The following is a 6,051-nucleotide window of genomic DNA, read 5'->3' on the forward strand; positions in this document are numbered from 1 at the left end:
TGCTTCTTTAACTTATATGCAGAGTATATCATGAGAGATGTTGAGCTGGATGAAGCACAAGCTGGAATCAAGACTGCTGGGAGAATTATCAATAATCTTAGATATGCAGATGACACCACCCTTATGGCAGAAAGCGAAGAGGAACTAAAAACTCTCTTGATGAAAGTGAAAGAGGAGAGTGAAAAAGTTGGCTTAAAACTCAACATTCAGAAAACTAAGATCATGGCATCTGTTCCCATCACCTCAAGGCGAATAGATGGGGAAACAATGGAAACAGTGACTGACTTTATTTTCTTGGGCTCCAAAATCACTGCAGATGGTGACAGCAGTCATGAAATTAAAAGACGCTTTCTCCTTGGAAGAAAAGTTATGACCAACCTAGACAGCATATTAAAAAGCAGAGGCATTACTTTGCCAACAAAGGTCTGTCTAGTCACAGTTATGGTTTTCCAGTAGTCACATATGGACGTGAGAGTTGGACTATAAAGAAAGCTGAGCGCCAAAGAATTAATGCTTTTGAACTGTAGTATTGGAGAAGTATTGGAGAAGACTCTTGAGAGCCTCTTGGACTGTAAGGAGGTCCAATCAGTCCATCTTAAAGGCAATCAGCCCTGAATATTCATTGGAAGGATTGATGCTGAAACTCCAATACTCTGGCCACCTGATATACAGTACTGACTCATTTGAAAAGACCCTGATGCTGGGAAAGATTGAAGGTGGGAAGAGAAGGAAATGACAGAGGATGAGATGGTGGGATGGCATCACCGATGTGATGGACATGAGCTTGAGTAGGCTCCAGGAGTTGGTGATGGACAGGGAAGCCTGGCATGCTACAGTCCATGGGGTCGCAAAGACTTGGACATGAGTGAGTGACTGAACTGGACCAAACTTACTCAGATATATAGGGCAGACTCTCTTGAGTGCTGCCCCCCCAACTCTTCCCCCAAACTGACTCAATGGGAATTTAATTATCCAAGGGTAGCTCTTTTTATTTTTGTTTTGTAGAACATTTTAAAGCATGCTGGCTCTCAAGACCCGATTTTCTGGGGCTCTGTGTAACTTAAAGATAAACTTGAAGAATTTATGTCTAGTGCTTAACTCAGACTACATTTATATATTCCTAATTCCCAGGACAAAGACTTCCTTTAAACATCTGTTAAACTACTTTGCAAGTGAAAAAATGAAAGTGTTATTAGCTCAGTCACGTCTGACTCTTTGTGACCCCGTAGACTGCATCCTGCTAGGCTCCTCTGTCCGTGGAATTCTCCAGGCAAGAGTACTAAAGTGGGTAACCATTCCCTTTTCCAGGGGATCTTTCCAGCCCAGGGATCAAACCCAGACCTCCTGCAGTGCAGGCAAATTCATCTCATAGTAAAATACATAAATCTAGATGTGGAGAAAATATTAAATTTGAAGGTAGTGTCTTAAATTGTCAACATTACCTACTCAGATGTTTGTTATTGTTGTCATTGTTTTCAAACTAAGGCAGAAGTTAAATATTTTCACATCTCTTGGAGTCATCAATCCTCCTTGCCTCCACTCAGCCCTTTTACAATGATTATATATGTAATAAAGACATTGGTTTTCAACTTAACAATAAAAACAAATAATTCAATTCAAAAAAGAGCAGAATAGATGGCAAAGACATACAGATGGCCAATAAGCACATGAAAAAGTGTTCAACATGACTAATTTTTAGAGAAAAACATATGAAAATTGCAATGAAGTACCACCTCACACCAGTCGCTATGGCCATCATTAAATACTCTATAAATAATAAATGCTAGAGAGGAGGTGGAGAAAACGGAACGCTTTTACACAGTTGGTGGGAAAGTAAGTTGGTATAGACACTGTGGAAAACAATATACAGGTTTCTCAAAAACTAAAACTAGAATTACCATATGATCCAGCAATCCAACTCCTAGGCATATATGAATCCAGACAAAACTATAATTCAAAAATATATATGCACTCCTATGTCCATAGAAGCACTATTCATAATAGATAAAGCCTGGGAACAACCTAAATGTCCATCAACAAATGAATTGATAAAGAAGATAGGGTGCCTATATATATACACATACACACATATATGCAGTGGAATACTACACAGCTATAAGAATGAAATAATGTCATTTGTAGCACCATGGATTGACCTAGAGATTATCATACTAAATGAAGTGAGTCACAAAGGAAAAAACAAATACTACATATCACATATATGTGGAATCTAAAATATGACACAAATGGACTTGTCTATGAAGCAGAAACAGACTCACAGACATAGAGAAAAGACCTGTGGTTGGCAAGGGAGTGGGGAAAGGAGGTACTGAGAGCTTAGGATTATCAGATGCAATCTATTATACACAGAATAGATAAATAACAAAGTCCTACTGTATGGCACAGGGAACTATATTCAATATCCTGAGATAAACCATAATGGGAAAGAATATTTTAAAAACGTATATATGAACATAACTAAATCACTTTGCTGTACAGAAGAAATTAATGCAACATTGTAAATTAACCATACTTCAATTTTTAAAAAAGACATGGGTTATGAGTAAATATGCAGATATTTGGCAGAATGATTAGACAAATGTGTATGTCCAACTGAGTTAAATGCTCTTCTAAATTCATGTTATTGGTATTATGAACATCTTGTTTCAAGTAACATTAGTGTTAACTTTTCCAGTACCCTGGAAGCAAACCTGAATGCTCAGGAAGCCAAAAGGAAGAAAGAAAAGTAAATAAGTCAATATGATGTCTTTTTATAAACTCAAAATTGCCCAAAAACCCACATAGCAGCTTTGTTTTAGACCTGAATTCCACAGATTATAAATTTTTCAAATCGCAATTAACTTTAGCAAAATATTTCCATCTACCTTAAATGTGTTGGTCACTTTTTCTGAATATAAAATAAACCACTACAGGTATTAGCTAGTCCCTTCCTTGTTCAATGTGGCATGAAAAACATAATACACAGAATATATTCTCCTCTTTAAATTACTGAATAGAATAGCTCAGGCAGTGCTGTTAATTTTTTGTTTGTTTGTTTGTTTGTTTGAAAACTGATACAGTACAGACAGGGACTGGGCTTGTTTTTTCTTATAAACAGGTAAAGAAAATAGTAGGATTATAGTTCAGTTCAGCCACTCAGTCGTGTCCGACTCTTTGCGACCCCATGGATTATAGTTGACAGTGCCCAAATCTGACTAAGTCTAGATACTTGTTTTACTTATTAAGACAAGAAATGCGGAAATGCTTTCTGTCTTGTGATTTTTTTTTAACCTGTGAAATTTACTGCAAAATCTGTAAGATAGCTTATATTTCCTCGAGTTTTGCTTCATTATATGTGTGATTGTGTGATATCATTACATGTCCCCCCCACCCCCACTTATATACAAAGCCATGCTACACTTTTCTGGGAAGAAAAAAAAAAAAACTGGTAATGTTAAACTTAGCTTCTGGATTCCCAAGATTCGCACATTTCAGAGACTTAATGAAATATACTTTGGTAACATGATGCTGATGCCCTTGCCATCTTGGTGAGCATACTTAAAAAGGCACTTGTGGAGAAAAGGTGACTGAAACAGTCAGCATAATCTTAAAAATGATGCCAAAACAATTCTGAAGGAGAAAATAGGAAAGAGGCAACTACCTACCTAGCTACCATCTTCTATAAAAGGAAGGGAAGAAATCCTACATATGACCATGTTACAGAAAGTGTATTTACCTTACACCCTTAACCAAATAGAAAACTGGAAGAAATGTATTCGTTAACTGTTCTCAGACATTGGACAACAGGCATGAGTGACTATGATACCTAGGAAAAGGAAAGCAGGATGAGTATTACGGTTGTTCCAGGTTATTGTATGGCCTGAAGGCAGTTACCAGGCAGTATTACTACAGAGAGATAGAACCCAAAGAAGACCCAGCAATCTCATTCTATAAGAGACAGAGATAAGTGTTTATAGATATTGATGGAAATGGAATAAACATGCTGTGTACCAGAGAAGAGAGAATTTCCCAGAGAACCCTATATATACACAGAGAGTCTCCACAAGTCTTTAGGTGAATACAGATCTGTCTTTATGAGAGATGAAACTAGCTGAGGCTAGGAAATGAACCCCTGGAAAGAAGTAAGCAGAACAATTTTAAGAGTTCACTGTGTAAATAACTTATACTTCTTCAAAAGTGAAAGTGTTAGTTGCTCAGTCGTGTCTAACTCTTTTCCACCTTATGGACTGTAGCCGCCAGACTCCACTGTCCATGGAATTCTCCCAGGCAAGGATATTGGAGTTGGTAGCCATTCCCTTCTCCAGGGGATCTTCCTGACCCAGGGATCGACCCCAGGATTCTGCACTGCAAGCAGATTTTTTACCATCTGAGCCACTGGGCCAGGAGTCAAAAACTTACTACCCTAGGTGGCATCAAGTAGAGTTCTTAGAAGGTAGAGCTTTCTTTTTGGAGCTCACAATTAGTCTTAGGCTGAAACATCATCTGGACCTACCCTAAAATAACTTTAAAGTCTCAAAAAGATCAAGCCAAACTCAAGTAATATAACTATCTTCCACAACAAATGTTAAATACCATTGAAAAGAAAGAGAAACGAGAAACCACAATTCAAGTGTTCAACAACAGAAAATTCATAATGTCCATCATCCAATGAAAACATTGACATGCATACAGGTTATTATGACCCATACCAGGAGAAATATGAGTCAGTAAACAGAGAGCCAGCAATGACAGAGAAGGTGAAATTAGATAATGATGTTAAAACTGCTTTTATAAATGTGCTCCACACAGGGAAACAAAAGTATGATAAGAGAAAAGGGAAATACTTTTAAAAGACCCACTTGCAACTAGATACAAAAAATACAATATATAAAATTTAAAAATATAATGGATGAGATTAATGACTGATTAGATATAACAAAAGAGAACAATCACTGTACCTGAAGACACTGCAAAATTAAACATGGAGAGAAGATAAACCTGAAGAGCATGACCTAAGGAGATAGACCTGAAGAGCATGACCTAAGGGACAATATTAACAAAACCTAAAAAGAAAACTCAAAGAAGAGCATGCCAAGGAACAGCAAAATCAAATTGCTGAAAACTAGTGGTAAAGAGAAAAACTTGAAAGCCTTGAGAAATAAAAGGCAGAAATAATAAAGCAATTTAAACACACACACACAGATCTTAAGCATTTATCAGAAGATTTGGAATAGTAAGCAGAGTTGCCTTTGGGTTTCCAAATAAATATTTTTGAAACGAATGAAGGGTAGCAGATTATGCCACTCCAAAATATGCCACTTGGCACAAGGATTATTTTGAACCAAGTGCAGTTGAGAAGAAGCAGATATAAGAAAAGCTCTCTGTAATTCCCTATTTGCCTAAGAGTGAAAATGTTAGTCACTCAGTCATGTCCCACTCTTTTCCACCCCATGGACTGTAGCCCACAGGTTCCTCTGTCCGTGGAATTCTCCAGGGAAGAATACTACAGTGGGTAGCCATTCCCTTCTCCAGGGGATCTTCCAGACCCACATAGAACATAAAACTTTATCCCTCCTGCCCTCTTTAACAGGAAGAAGAACAGTTATCCTTGGAGGCAACTTTAGATCCTATTAGCCTAGAAAAATCACCAAAGCAATCTACACAACAAACTTTACAAACTAATCTTTATCTTTGAAAGTCTTAAGTTGTTTTCCTTTCCTGGCATTTTCCACAAATTTATTTTTCTTTGTTAAAGGTACTATATAAGACAGAATTCTAGGCTACAACATTGAGTTACCTCACTTTTCCCTGGATGTCTCCTATGTGTACATGAACTGTACATATTAATAAACTTCTGTCTTTCTGATATCAATCTGAGTTTTATTATGGGAACCTCAGCCAAGAATTCAGAAGAGCAGAGGGGAAATTATTTTCCCTTACCGTACATATATTTGGCAAGGTGAGAGAAGACAGAAAACATGTTTGAGGGTGATGAGTGGGATTAGGAGGAGGTAAAGATGGTAGCACATCTTTTTATTTTCTAGTTTCCAA

Source organism: Odocoileus virginianus, chromosome 10, assembly GCF_023699985.2.
Source record: "Odocoileus virginianus isolate 20LAN1187 ecotype Illinois chromosome 10, Ovbor_1.2, whole genome shotgun sequence".
Taxonomy (NCBI): domain Eukaryota; kingdom Metazoa; phylum Chordata; class Mammalia; order Artiodactyla; family Cervidae; genus Odocoileus; species Odocoileus virginianus.